This window comes from Halichoeres trimaculatus, unplaced genomic scaffold, assembly GCF_033239565.1.
Source record: "Halichoeres trimaculatus isolate MK-OKI-2021-1 unplaced genomic scaffold, fHalTri1.1 fHalTri1_scaffold_5, whole genome shotgun sequence".
Taxonomy (NCBI): Eukaryota; Metazoa; Chordata; class Actinopteri; order Labriformes; family Labridae; genus Halichoeres; species Halichoeres trimaculatus.
In genome coordinates this window covers 15,494,328-15,510,507 of record NW_027437183.1, presented here as the reverse complement: position 1 = coordinate 15,510,507, position 16,180 = coordinate 15,494,328, and the positions used below count along the sequence as shown (strand labels likewise).

The window sequence follows — 16,180 nt, the reverse complement described above, 5'->3', positions numbered from 1 at the left end:
GAGTGTTTTCATTACTGACACTTTACCCTCCACTTGGGGCCAATTAATCTTGGCTGTCAGTATTCAGTAAGGAGACAGTGCCATTAAGCACCTTTTCTTTATTCTTTTCTAAAATATATTCCTCAAGTGGTGTTGTTAACTTATGACACCTTAAGAGAATCCTTCCTCTGGTTTTATCTTTTAAAAAGAAATATGAGTTTCTGATGAATACTTTTGTGAGCTGTAAATCAGCACAAGTGTCAAGTCAGTGTTTCCTTTCAAGCCAGGAAAGTCAGACTATGAAAAGTTTTGTGTATTATTTAGATATCGATCATCAGAACAGGTAAGCAGTGCAGAAATCTGTCAGTGCTGATGTATTCACAGAAACACATTCTGTTGTTTACAGTTTCGTCAAAACTGTGAATATTAAACCGTAAGTGTCTGTCAGTACAGGTTACAAAGCCAATGACAATTTCAGGGAAAACTCTAAAAACTCTGGACTCCTGAAGTTAAACAGTACTTGTTACAGTATCCATTCCACCTCTGGTTGACTGAAAAGACTGACTGAAAGAAAGAAGACAATGAAGCTGGTGCTGTCAGTTTTTTTAAGACATGTGAAAATCTTTATTGACTGTTTTTTTTTAGCATATCCAGTGTTTCTGTTCTATGTTTCTTTTTTCCAGACAAAGATCATTTTTCAATGTAACTCACTTCCCCCAAAAGAGTCAGGCAGTAAATACATATGGACAACCACCCACATGCACATGAATAAACTAAACACAGTTTATTTACAGGTGCAACTGTTAACATTATAACCATCATCAATTAGCATGCTTCAAAAGCAGACATCGCCCACACACACACACACACACACACACACACACACACACACACACACACACACACACACACACACACACACACACACACACACACACACACACACACACACACACACACACAAACCCATCTTGTTCTCTTCTATTGTGTTGTAGCTGGCAAAAACTATTAACTAAGGTGTAAAGTGTATCTTACCAACCAAGGTTACGCTCTGTAGCACACTCACAAACAGGTGGTTTATTTAAAGCTTCATTTAAAATCATTAAAATTAACTTCTATTTAAACAAATACTGAAATAACGATGTTTTTGCCAATTCCCCACAGCGACAATCTGCCTCATTGGCACACCAGCCTACTGACACCCACCATTATGAAACACCCTTACATTGCTCATTTGACTCTGAAACACAGGGTCAGTGTTCATAATGAGAGTGAATGACGTGAGTGGTGAGCACTTCATTATTCTGAAACCAGACTAGGTTAAAGGCCTTGACAAACTCACTGTTTAGATCCATGAAATAATTAAAGCCAAAACAGACAGCTAGTCCAACAGAAATGAGAATTAATCAAACACAACCACAGTTAAGGACCCCAAAACACAGTGTGTGTGTGTGTGTGTGTGTTTATTAATGTTTCCATGCTGTGTGATTGGCTATAAACACTGGCTCATTCAATTATGGATCAACAGAGTGACAGCAGACGGGCTTTACTGAGCACTTTGTACAGATTCTGCTGTCGCTTTTCTGCTTGAAACACATCAGTCCCCCGCTCCTCTCCCCTCTCCACAGGTCTTCACAGGGGGGCTGCCATCTGTCATATAGCACACACACACACATCCAGCAGTCACTCACACGCTCCTCCTCTCTTTCTCTTTTTTATGTACACAAACACACTTGAACAAGCACAAACAGATGCACATGCGTGCTCATTTTCTCCATCCCTGTGAGCTCATTCATTCTTGTTACAGAAACATAAAAGTTATCAAGCATGCTGTCATGGGGGAGAGGAAGCGTGAGACAGGCACAGAAAGAGATGGCATGGTTTTGGCTTTCCTGCAGCTCTTTCATATTTTGCTCAGTTTAGTTTTCTGGGACATTTTGTGTGTTTTTGTGCGTACAGTGTTTGTGTGTGTGTACGTGCTGTGTCTCAGTCTCTGCTTGCATATAGTTTGTACTACTCTAGATATGCAGTTCATCTGCAGTTTAGAAGAGCAGTGCGATGCACCAGGGATGACAATGACTTCTCTGACGGATTTGGCAGTAAAACAAATAAATAAATCAACAAATACAGAGTCATAAACACATGGACACAAATGTATTTTTACCCCCGCCAAGGAGGTTACATTTTTGGGAGGGTCTGTTTGTCTGTCTGCGAACAACATAACTCAAAAAGTTACAAACGGATATTGATGAAATTTTCAGGAAATGTTCAAATAAGATAAGGAAGAAGTGATTAACTTTTTGGAAGTGATCCGTACCACCGTCTGGATCCAGGATTGTTTTGAAGATTCTTTGTCATTGTGAGATAGGGCGTTTTTACCATAACTCCACGATACATGGCCGGATTGCTTTGCAAAACAATACAAGACAAGGTCACCATAATTTCTGACAGATGTAAAAGTACGATCCAGATCCTGGCAATATTCTGGATACTAAGATCTGTAATATGAAATATGTACTGGGTCATCATCATTTTCAACACCGTCAGGTAAAAAATTATTATACAAACCTGCAACTAACCCCAAATTGTAGCAGACAGTCTGCTGAAAGGGAGTATAACATTAAAGAAGGACTTAAGTGTTGCGTAACACTCACAATATGCTTGACGGAGGTCTGTGCTCTCTGAGTGCTTTTCTTGGTTGTATCAGTAAAATGAGAAAAATAAAACAACAAACACAAGTTTTTCTTTTTTTTGTCATAACAAATTGATGGCAAGGGTCAAAATATTTAAACTATTGTCGCATAGCCATTCATCTTAGTTTAATGTGCTTTTGTTGTGGGGAAAAACACATCAACAGTCTCGCAACAATGTCCAAACACAGCTAGAATGCATCAAAGAAACAGGGCTGATTATCCCCCCTCTCTTGTGTCTGACATTACTCACATGCTACTTCTCTTTAATCTCTTTTTTTTGTTCTGTGTCTCTACTCTCTCACCCTTTCTCTGACTCTTTGTGTCTCCATTTATGTACATTTCTCCCTTCCTGTCTCAACTGTATATGTGTCAGTCTATATTCATCCCTGCTGTTTCTCTCTCTCACACATACACACACACACACACACTCCTCTGTCAGTTTTCTTCCCCTCCCTCCCACCGTCTGGTTCTTCTGGAAAATAAAAAGTGAGCATAGCCTTTAGGTAGGCGCTCACACTTCAAAGCCCTTTATGTTTTTTCTCTTTCTCCTCATCGTGGGCAGGTTGAGTAGTGTTATAACCCCAAAGCACCTTTTCACCGCGTGGCCCTTGTCTCTGTAGCCAATCTCTACTAGAAGCCAAATGGGGAGGCTTTTATATCGAGCGTATCAGAGAGTGTAGTTTAAACACAACTTGAGTTTACAATTCTATATGAGTCTCAGAGAAAGCCAATACGAAAAAAAAAAATGCCTAGTTCACACTGAATATTGCTTTTAAGTTCAGCCATTTCTGAGTGCAGAGGATCACTATTCATTATTCTAAACAGGATGAAATCTATCTATACATTGCCACACATGTTATTTACATGACACTTAAATGAACTAATTGTTCTGCTGTAGCTTATATAACCCCTGTGCTCCCATTAAGTAAGCTGGCTCTTCTGTTTGTGTGGTAATGATGTCATTTTCACTGACTGTGAGCCTGCTACCCACACACTTATGTTCAGCTGCTCATTTGGATGCTTTTGGCATGCAACGCTCCGGTGTTGAAACAAGCACCCCAATCCTCGTGTGCTCTCTCCCACACACATGTGCACGCTAACACACAACTTCATATGTACAAATGTACAAAATGCACTTTACCTTTTTATTATGGTTCTTTGTCTACCTCCTATGAAATCATCAACATGCTATGTTCAGAGTCACCTGGTTCTTGACTTTGTAAAGCTAAAACTGTGTTTGTGGCAACTTGACAACATCATCTCACACTTTAGGCTGATAGCACAAGGCTGTTTTTCCCAGTCTAGAACTTTTTCCCTTTTTCCTGTACAGTCAAAATGTGCAATGACACTGCTGAAAGTTGATTGGGCTGTTCAGTTCAGTTTGTAGAGCAGACATTGGATTGATTCCTGGTCCAGGCATGGTTCGGTGCATGTCATCCCTCAATTTCTCTTCCCACATTTTCTACCACTCCAAGCTGTACTGGCTAAATAAGGACAGCTGTCCTGTCTAAATAAAGGCAAAAAGCCCAACACATAATCTTGGGGGGAAATAAGACTAAGATAACTGAACACCAATCAATGCATGTGGCTGGTAGAGCCAGATGTCTGCCACTTGGAAGGTTGCTGGTTCAGTCTCAGCTATTTTAGTCCACATGTTTGAAAGTCTTAGGGCAGGGCGCTGAACCCTGAAGTGCAAGGTCTGTAAATCCCTTCTGGTGGTTAGGATGCTAGAAAGGCAGGATTAAAGTACTGTTCATTTCCTGTTTGAGAAAAGGTTGTGAAAAGGGTCATCTAACAGCTTGTTGGTGTCTAAGCCAACCACCCGTATTACCAACTCAAAACCAAGACAATCGTATAGACTAACTTTAAGAAAGAAAAACATGATTATTATTCAAAAATATGCTTGCAGTTAGTTTGCCTTGGTAAAAAAAAGACACTTTTTTTCCCCTTGTATTCATATTTTGTACTGAAAAGTATCGAAAGATTGCTTTAATTGAGGCACAAATATCATATCTTTTCTTTGAATATCATCTTTTCAAGACACCATTTCAGCTCTTAAAAGACAAAGCAATCACTCGGAAATATTGTCTGGTTTATCAGAACCAACATATTTGCTGTATACATTATTAACACATTATTCATAGAACTTATCATTATTTTCACATCTTGTAGATCCCTCCGTAACTGAGTCATTAAGTATAGTTGGTATTTAAAGGACAATAAAAGGTCAAAGTTATTTCACTGCGTAGAACATGTTGTGAGTTGAGAGCAGGTTTAATTCTGTAGCCAGTGTGATGCATGAAACCTGTTAAGGTAGTCTTCACCTTGTCAGGAAAGAGGGGGACTGACTTCTGTTTCAAATGAGTTTGGAAGGTCATTGCACCATTAGAGAGCCAACACAGGGAATAGCTGATACGCTGTGAAGCGCTGACCAGGACAGCACAAGGAAAAAGAAATGCAAAGAGGTCTGCAGCGGCAGAACACAGGACACTGGCTGGCATGTATTGCTGGATGGTTGCCTGGAGGGAAGGGGCTACAGATCCCTTCACAGCTGTGTGCGCCAGCACTAGGATTTGGAATCTGATACAAGAAGCCATGGGCAGCTGGATGCATTCATTAACCGTGTTTGCGCATCTTGTGTTTTTGTGTCTGTGTTCATCATAAAGAAAACTAACCCCACTTAGGGCTTTTGAAATCACGAGTGCTTTCGTTCCTGTTTTGCAATGAGATAACATAATATACTAAGGGCCTGATGAGTGTGTGTATCTTTTGCATTTAGCATACAGCAAGCAATTTATTATTATTCGGCAAATTCAAATGTAATCGTCTTTTTCTCTCCTCTAAATACATTGAAACATTAATAATTCAGTCAACTCCTTTTGGTCAATCACTCTCACCTTCCAATACTTGCATGTCAACAGCTCTTCATTGTTTCCCACTCTGTCCCACCCTCTGTCAGGCAGGAGCAGGCACTTTCTTTCCTCACTGAAGTCATTGTGATAGAGTCATGTATAATTATGGAGTTCCCTACAGCCGCTCCATAATTCATCCATCTTTTCATTCCCTCTTCTTTTCATTACCTTCAACCTCCCTCTGTCCTGGTGGCTAATTTGCATATGTCTTCTTCTGTCTCTACAGGTTTTAGAATCCCTCCATTTGCCAGATCTTTTTTAGAGCAAAACATTAATTTTAAAACCAGTACCTCCTTTTTTTTTCCCAGTCTTCTTTTTTGGTTCCCCCTCTGGCATATGCATCCCCAACGTACTTATTATAGAGCAAAAAAACCTTTCTTTTTTCAGCTCAATCCATCAATCCTCCACGGCAAATCTCTGCATTCAGCTGCAGCTGATAAATTACTCAACATGGCGCTGTATTAGGCACAGGAAAATACACCGTCACAGCAGGGTTTCTCCTTTTCTGGTAAATGATGTCAAGGCTTGAAGAAATGATGTTGGAGATATTAGCCTCTCAAAGATTTTGCCTAAAATGTGTGATTTTGCAGCAGTTTGTCTTCTGACTTCATTTCTAGTCCATTTCTGTATAGATGAACCAAGGGAGATATTTGTGTCCTGCCATCTTTCAGAGCCATCATTACTGCACTGACAAGAAGTGTCTGCTGTCTTCTGACTGTAGCAGCAGTATGAATAGTTGAATCAAAAGAGAAAGAGAGCTGCTGATAAATGAACCTTAACCAGGCGATCTCAAAATAATTCAGATTTTACTTACAATGCTATAGTGGATACTATAATCATTCTTTGTCAAAAGATATTTATCTGAGGCATTTATAATTTCCCTTTGGGAATCAAGAAAGTACATTCTATTCTTTTCTTTTAAAAAAGGGCAAAAAATTTGGGAAAAAACATGAAACAAGTTTTTCAGCACTGTCACACGGTTGGTGTGAAATGCTGAAAAATCAGAGTCGCGACTGCCTGGGGGGATTGGTGTATGGTTCTAATGTGCAAATCAACATGACAAAATCTCAGGACTTGGACAAATTGTTCTTGGAAAACCACACCATCACATACACCCTCTCAGAAATGAGTAAAATGTTGTTTGACATGATAAACCCCTCTTGTACATGTTACCCCATGCAGCAGCTTCAGCACTCCACCTCAGACCAGTCAGTGCAGTGTTTGGATAGACAGGTTAAAGTGATTGAGGTGCACCACCCCCAGAAGTTTCACATGAGTAAGAAAGATGGATAGCACAGTGATCATTTAAAGGCACTTCCCCGATTTCATTAAAAAGGACAATCCAGCAGCTAGGCTGTGTGTGAAGTGTCAACAACTGAGAAAAATTGCATCTATTTTATTGAAAAAATGATAATAATAATCTACAGTTGCATGGTGTTTGATTCATTTAATTGTCACCATGTCTCTCTGAGGAGGATGTGTATGCAGAGACATGAGGGTAAAGTTAAATACTGAATTACTCACAAGCTTCCTACGACCACTGTGCCACTGAAAATTGAGACACCAAGTGGGAAAATGTGACATCTGCCGTGCACACGGGTTATGAAAACAGAGACACACCGAGCCATTAGCAGTGAACAACAACCGATCCATTCTCCAAATATGATTAAAGCATAGACAAATGGGCCATTACCCCAGCCGACGGAGAAAAAGATAGCAAGAGGAGGGAGGGGAGGCAACAGTCTATTTGTTTAAACGGGCAGAGTATCGTGTGCATGTGCAAGTGTCTCTTTGGGGAAAATGGTTTCCACTGGCTCATAGTACAGTCTCTTTAAAGACCAGAAATTCACCTCAAGCAGGAGACAGAAAAGAGGTACATTCACCAAGGCGAGGGTGAAAAGAAAGCAAAGGTTTTATTGTAGCCCTGCCCTGGTTGAAGTAACAGCAGTCAAAGCCTCAGGGCTGTAAACAGAAAAGCTGTGCATATTACCAGGGGACATGTTCATCTCCTTGACTTTATAACAGATTGGTCTCAGACACAAAGAAATATACAGCCTTGACTCCTCGAGTGTCTCTGATTGAAGGTGGTGGAGGGGGGAATAGCCAAAGGAGACAAGGAAACGAGAATCAGAGAGGATAAACTGTTGCACTGGGAGCAGGAGAAATGATAGGTTTTTCACAGCCAGTCTGATCACAGTGCACTTTATTTTGATCCCGTACCTTCTTTGTGTGGGTGTGTTTGAGACGAGGAGGAAAAGAGGACCTCTTGGTCCTTAAGGTGGGTGCTCTGCAGGTATTTTTCTCAAGGACTTCACTCAAGACTGAGTGTGGATGACGAAGTTGGATTAACCTGTCTTTAGACTTGTAATGAGTGACCCTGGACACAAAACATGAAGGGTAGGTGGCAAAGGAAAGAAAAAATGAGACTAGAAATGATTGCGTGCTAAATAGGAGATACACAGATATAAGGAACCACTGAAGTAGGCAGCAATTGAATTCTTATATCACCAATTCAAAACAAGTCACTCAGGAAAACGCCTGAAGGAAAGTAAAGAGACAGTGTGCTGTGCTCCTCTGTCTTCTGATAAAACATTTAACAGCTGAGTCACTAATTGTGATGCCTGTAGACTTGATGGAGAGAAAGGGAAAGGTTAAGGGTAAAGTTAGTATGAAGCAGGAACTTGAGATAAAAGTCCACAGAAGTGCAGTGTAATTGGATTTAACAAACAATTGAGCTGATGGATTGATGAATGGATGGGTGCAGTGAAGGAGAGAAATGAACTCGCCCTGAATGATCTACTGTACACACAGCCATCTCAGATAATGGAGTACGGGATTAGGCTGAGTCTGTCTGGGTGTGAAAAGGTTGGAGAAGGGAGAGATCAGTGAGCAGTGGAGAAGAGAGAGCAGAGGCATTTATCTGTTGTGCTCAACAACCCTAGGAGCTAAAAACCAGAGAAATTATATTGTTGACTCATGTTGCAAAGAGGGAGGGTGTGGAGGAGAGTGAATACAAAGGAAGGCGATGTGGAAAGATGAATGAAGTGGCAGAAGGGGATGTTTTAGACAAAAAGAGGAGAGAAGGGAAGTAGGAGTGGTTGCAGAGTATAAGTTTAAAGGAAAAAGATAGGGATGGGGAGGCATTCATCTGGCTGGTGTGATAACAGTGGGTGCAGTAACTCTATAAATATAGAGCTAAAGGCGTCTGGATTGAGTGGCAGATGAAGGGAACAAGGAAAGGATGGCACTATAGAGTTATCGAGAACATGCACAAAAAAAGAAAAATGGTCTGGATGAAAGAGAGGATGTATACACCTCCGAGGCAAGAAAGACAGAGCTGGCTGGGAATACACAGTGTTAAATGTTGACAAGATGAAGGGAGAAAGGGGTCCATTGAATGTTAATGGACGCAGGATAAGAGGTGGGGAGGCTTTCTTGGGGCAGCAAAAAGAACAGAATGTGCCTGTGAGTTTTTGTGTCAGTCTTGTACTTTCAGCAACACAGAAGCGCCAGGAGACAAAGAACTTAGAGTGATAAATTTCAAGAAAAACAAAGTCGAAAAGGGCATGTTATCTTTTGCCCACTCTACCTCTCTGACCACATTAATTCAAGTGCTAATTCCCTCAAGGAGTGTATATCAGCAGACCAACAGCCCACACACACACACACACACACATACACACACACATACACACACACACAGGCTATATGGAGCAGTGTCGGTTTTTTTTACCCTGCCAGCAGCGTGAGTAAGCACCTCTCTGCCACTCACTGCTTAGTCGTGTGTGCCACAATGCATGGCAGCAGTTTGGAGCGGTGGATCTGGAATAATACATGAAACAATACACAGACACAAGTAGGTCAACCTCACATACAGACACACACACAGGCATACACACTCTAGGTACACTTTTGCCTGACAGTTCTGTGGGCGACTTCCTCCCTCTCTGTCAGTGAATTTCTGATGAAATCAAACACTTGATTACATCCTAATTTTACAGCCAGCAGATACTGAAGTTTCCTTACTTTATTGATTTACATAATGAGATACTTCTCTCATTTCTAAGAGTTCAGCATGAGTCGTTCCTGTCCCTGCAAGATAAGCTACAACCTGACAAACAGGAATAAACGCAAAGCTGATAGAAGCAGAAAGTAGCTCTTTCAGATGGTAGAAATGTATCCGGTGATTTCCTGTTCTAATGGCACTGTGATAGCTTTCCTTTTAATATCTCTGGATGTATTGGGCCATTGTGGGTAATGTTGCAAATCAACAGAAGGAACAGCTTTACGACGGTATTGGATTAGCAGGATCGGTGCACTAATGTCTTCTGTCAGGTGTAAATTACTGAGATAAGGAACAGAGAAAGAAGCCTTTATAATCTGCTTATACGACGTATATAGTTTCTAAATGGCTTTTCGATGAAATGTAGTATTTCAGAATTAAGCCCTTATTGTGATGTAGAATTTCATCTACCTCCTTACATTTATCCGTAGGTGAAGACAGGAAAGATTTGTGCCTCTTAAGCCTGCAGGTCATATAGTCTCCAGTGATTACAAGTAAACACCTGTGAGGTGCCACTTCAGCTCAGCACACAGAGCAAGTGCCCTGTGTACAGAGACTATAGTCCTGACCTACTGATCACAGGTCCGATTCCTGTCTGACATGATTTGTTGCTCACTCTATCTCCCCACATTTCCTATCTCCTATCTAAAGGGAAAAAATCTTGGAAAATAAAAGCTTACACATCCGTGTGTCTTACTGTCTGCCACCCTCTATTTTTATTTTATGATGCTCTTTACAACACACCCAGATAGAATTTGTGTCTTGCATTGTCTTGTAAAAAAAAAAAAAAAGCACTTCAGTCTTCTGAGTTTGCAGTTTACAGTGTTTGATGCTACAGATACTTTGCTCCTCCCCACACAGTGACCACTGTGCATCTGATGCTCTTCCTTATTTCCTGTTATGCATCGCATACATATAAGAGGCAAGCATATCTTTTAGCATAAATCTCTAAGATTCAACAGAGCTCCTCACAACAGCAGAGCTGATTGCCCTTCTTGTGGCAGTGGAGGGCTCTGTCTGTGTCCTTCTAGTGCAGGTAGAAAAAGGCTGCTTGCAGTGGTTTCATCAGGGTTTGTTCAAGGCCCTTAAAACAAGTGAGGGCACAATAAAACTGTCCTTGCTGACTTTAGAGTTGCTGACTTTGCGCCAAAACTCTTAATGGTGCCATAAAAATCAGGGACAAGAGAAAAAAATTGCCCTGAATGCAACATAGATGGCATTAAGAAGCTGGAAAAATACTTTGTTCAGCGAGCTTCTCCTGGAGCACAGAGGTATTGAGGTTTTTGGCTTTATCATGGAAACTGTCCAAAGAAGAAAGTTTTTACTCCTGCTTGTAAACCACTGCAAAGATAACTGGGGCACTTAGGCATTGCAGTTTTTTCTCCCTTGCTTGACTTTATGTAATTTTTTCATAAGCTTTATTAAAGGTCCCATATTATGCAAAAATCACTTTATTAAGTCTTTTAGTGAAATTTGTAGGTCTTTGGCTTTCCTCGCTGCCCACAAAATGTGATATTTAATGAAAAAACCTGCACTTAGTAGTGCTTGTGTATGTAAAATCCTGACCTAAAACGAGCTGTTGGGATTTTGGGGATTTGCAGATGTCAGCAATTCCATTTTTTTGACCAATCAGGAGCAAGTCTTACCTGATTGGTCCACCACAGCAGATAACCCCACCCCCTACCTGCCCACTCCCCTCTGTGTGGCATTACACGGTGGAGCAGGGCGGTATCAGCAGTGGCTCATTTACATATGGAGGTCACGCCCACTAAATCAGAGTGTTCTGAACAGAGAGGCTATGAGAGCCTAGAAACAATGCTGCTGTGCTTGATTTATTGGCTTTTTGGACCAAAACATGTTACTACCATTTCATGAAGAATGATCCATATTTAACTGCAGAAAAGGAGCATAATATGGAACCTTTAATAGGGGTGGGAGAAAAAAAAATTGAAAAATCATTATATCGGGATTTTTGTTTATCTGAATCAAAATCTTGATTGATTGTCAAAAAATGTTTTTTTTTTGTTTTTTTTTTTTTCAAATCTAAATTCCTCATTTCAGTCTTTTTTTATAGACTGTATTGGGGAAAGGTTACCACTTTTGTCCAGCAAGGGATGAGATGGGGGGTAAAATGTTTCTCTCTGAATCTTACGTTGTGCATTTTATGGGAACACATGGACCCTGATACAGTCTGTTGACATTATCATCATTATTCAACTTTTTCACAAAGTCTGATCTTGACAAAGCAAACTAAGAATTGCAAAAATCGTAAATATTAAAGAACCACTATTTAAATCGAATCAGCACCCCAAAAATTGTTGTAGGACGGAATTGTGAGACCAGCATATTGTCACAGCCTTATTCATTAAGATGACCGAATTCATCTTAGAGCATGGAATCATGGTAGTTTCATGAAAGGGACATAAAATGAAACATTTAACATTGCACTACAACAGAAATGTTGTCATGTTGAAGAGATGTTGAAGAGATGTTACTAAATTAAATATTGGTACACTACTCTTATTATTTATCTTCAGGTATTGATTTCCTCCCTCCCTTCTTCAATCCACCCTGTGCCACAGAAACTGCAGGATTTGGTATCACTTCAATATAGTGTGTATGAATGTATGGTGAGAGGAAAGACACAGATAGAGAGAGAGAACTGTCACACATGAGTGCAGGTGAAGTGCTTGCCGTCCATTTCTTCTGACAGACCAACAAGCTGAGGAGAGAGCTTAATAACATGCTCTGCTGCATACAACACATGTAGCATGCTCAACATGTGTCAGAAATGCCTGAATGTAAACCAAAAATGGAGAAAGCTGTGGAACAACACAAAGGTATAACATAACAAATCATGGAGAGTGTTTGATTTATTTTATGTCGGATGCTGTTGAGGTTTGGGGCCCTGGATTATAGATCAACGGTTTTATTTATATAAAAAAATAAAGAAAACCTACATGCATAAAGCCTGATGAGGAGATGGATGACCACCAAGGCATGCTAACCTTCCAGCAAAAATAGATAAATGAACGCAGAGCAGATAAATGAGCACAGCAGATGAGCCCAGAGTCTAAGCTCTTGATGTGTACGTCTGCTCGTATGACTTGCATGCATATTCCTCAAATAAACACCTCTGCGTGAAAGCTTGACAGATCGTAGCCGCTTCAGGGAGATTGATCCTGGAATGATTTATCATGAGTCAGTGTACTTCTCATGCTCAGGAGGGTTTTTAGATGTGTGAGTGTGCTTGTGCGTGGGCTTGCAGTGATGGTTATGGTGGTGGTGGTGGTGGTGGAGTGTAAGTGTGGTGTGTTGGTGGGTGGTTATGGTTCAGGAGGATGGGTGAAAAACTCCAAATGGCTACATTATGTGTTTGTTTGCACTCCTACTCAGCTCTTTTTCCGTCGACCAAATCTGTTTTTGTGCTCTGAGTGGAGTCATTGTACACAGCAGCAAGTCTTTTAAGTGTTGTCAAGGTGTGAGGACACAATATTCACCAAACACCCAACTCACACTGAGCCACTCTGACCAGAACTTTGTCTTTTAAATGATTCTAAACTTTAAATGTGAGCCAAGTGGGCTTCTCTCTAGCTCTCAACACATACTTTTGTAGGACCAGCATCTCTTGCCTCCTCATTTTGAAACCTTTTTAACTGTTGCCTTCCCCATATTGATGTAACATTGGAGTAGGTTAACGCATCAGGCCCTTTAAGTCATTAGCAAAGAGTATTAATGAGCCAAGTGCTCAGAAGCCCCCTGCAGACTTAAGAGTGTGTGATGTGGAGGGGATGAGGGCACTAATTCTCCAAAGTGCCCTAATAAGTAGAGGATTAGCAGAGCCTTCCATTAGCCAAAGCTTTCATGATGCTAAGCTAATACACTATAGCTAGACCATAGAATAAGAAGCTAAAGCATTTGTTAGCATCCTGCTATAATAGGGACATGGAATCTGGATAAAGTAGCTTGTAAAATATGATCACGGCTTATTGGGTCTGTTTAGGAAAATGCAGACTCCCATACACTGGTGTGATTTTTTTTTTTACAGTATATGTGCATTAATACAATCACAGGTGAGCCTTCCCACAATCACACCTGCAGGAGCATATGCTCAAGCATAAAGGTGATAGAAGATGAATCCTGAGCTCACTCATTTGAAGAATAATGGCCATGACTAAGCAGTATGCAGAGACTTAATGGAGTTTAATCATATATTGTTACACTTTTAATTAATTCCTCAGAATGTGGACTCTTACAATGGGCAGTGAGATTGAAACTCCTTTAGCTTCTGCCCATTAATCATCCACATCAGTGCAGAAGGAAATGAATGAGTGGAGTAACCTTTTAGCCTTTTACTAAAAAGGAAAATCTACTTTGGTGACAACTGTGACCCATTTAGCTCAGAAACTCTGACTATTTTGAGAGTGAACCATCCTGAGAATGTCTCTGTTCTTCTGCATTAAGCTTTATCTTCTCATCACAGAAAGGCGAGATAATTAAAATGTCACATGAATTTAGTTCTAGGCTTACTTATACATCTCAAAAGTAATGTATCCAAATGAAATCAGTAATGCTCGAGCGAAGTAATTAAACACCAAAAGCAATTATGCAGACACCACGTTGTGAATACACAAGCTTGGCTTTGTCATAATTTAAGAGTGGCTCCTCACGAACCCTTTGAAGTTCAGCCCATTCTGTTGTGTCATGGAAACCATTTGACACAGGGGACACTGTTGTGTTGCATACCTTTTATGCACTCTCACACATGCATACACATTCACACATGTGCAAACACAAAACAATAGTGTTGTGTTTTGCTTTTCTCAGCAACATGAATCTAGCCTCTCAAATCTTTCTTTCTTTCTTTCTTTGCTCTTTCTTCCTCTGGCTTTACTTCTGCCGTGTCAACAGCTTAGTGGCATTATACTGCCTGTGTGTGCTTTATTGCCATTGTGCATTTTCGTTGCACCATGTATGTGTGTTTGTGTTGCACTGTGCTACCGTTAAACATTCTTCCCGCTGTTTCTTTTTCTTTTCTTTTTTTTTGTTTTACCCAGTAACAGTGGCACAGTTTTACTGTGCTAGAAGTGAAGTAAACACATTTTGCTGCTTCAAACACAGTAAAGGAAACTGCAAAGAGTAGCACTGAAGCAGAAATAAGGGATGAAATATGGAGATAAATGGATGAAGGATGGAAAAGGGAGGCAAGGACATCAGGGCAAAATGCAGGGGGGGGCAAAATTATGGAAAACAGATGAGAGGAGGGGAAAGAAGTGAGCAAAATATGAAGTCATAAAGAGGTGATGAATAGAAAGAGGTCTCGAGTTCAGACAGGGAAGAGAATCAGTCGCTGCTTGTGTTGCCACAAGGGTAAACAAGATACAAGAGGGAAAACGGGTAGTGAGTAAAGATGGTGAAAAAGATTGTTGGGTGGAATGGAAAACGGTGCTGGTGTAGTATGCTGGAGAGGAGGCGGAGGAGGAAGGCAGATGACTCCAAATTGAGGACAGTGTGGAGCATTCAGTTGTGCTGTAAGGCAACTAAAATGAAAATCACTGCAAGATTGCAGCTCTGAAATGATTGGGGCTGAAAGGTAAGCACTCAGAGGGGCTGTTTTGGACAAGAGGGGAGATAACGGGAGTGGGCTTAGAGGGTGGGAGGTAGAGGTGTTTCTGAAAGCACCAGAGGTCTTGGAAGGATGAAAGTGGGGGGAGGAAGGAAAGGGAGGTGAATTAAGCAGACGTGGAGTATTGAACCTAAAGAGAACTTAGTGCAGCGCACAACTGAATGATTTGTGGATTATCTCTCTGTAAAGGGAGCTTTTATGGTGTACCGTTTGAAATGCACTGAATACAGAACACTGTTTTCTGTATCACGCTGCTTTATTTTATTATTTTTGTGCCAAAAATATCCTGGAGGTTGGTCGGTATTGTGGGCATTGGTATGATTCTGCTAAATTCAGAGCTTATCTTCACTCAGTCTCATGGTCAGAATACTATTAGCAGAAAGCCGTCACTGTCTGTGTAGAAAATAGGAAATTGGAGTTTTCACGCACAAAGTAAACCATGCCTGAATGTCAGTCATTGTACTATGCTATATATAAGCACAATAAAACAGGAGAAAAAAACAGATGTCAAGAAAAACAAACATAATCCACCATCCTACAGTCAAATAATCCTATAATCAAGCCATTTTCTTTATATGTGCTTATTTGTGTGTGCTCTGACTCATAGCTGTATATAACAGTTAAAATGAGTCATGTCTAGATGGTGAGCGTAAATATGCAAAACACACCCACAATTTCTACACCGTAATTCATCATGTCTGTTTTTTCTATTACTACCCATGCAGGGGTGGGTTCCCCTCAATGAAAGAATTAAACACTGAAAACAAACCACTTGACAATAAGCTCCTTGTTGAACATGAAACCAAAGCTTGATCTCCAAACACAAAACATGACATTCCAGTTCAGCAAAAGTTTGTGAAGCTTGTTTACGTAGCAAGTTAAAGCAAAAGATCATCTTACCCTTGAC

General features: G+C 40.6%; 1 protein-coding gene across 3 annotated transcripts in view; it reads left to right on the top strand.

The window, feature by feature from the left end:
- grid2 (glutamate receptor, ionotropic, delta 2) overlaps nt 1–16,180 on the top strand; it is a 534,507-nt gene that overhangs the window by 276,369 nt on the left and 241,958 nt on the right. The gene's annotated exons all lie outside the window — the stretch shown is intronic.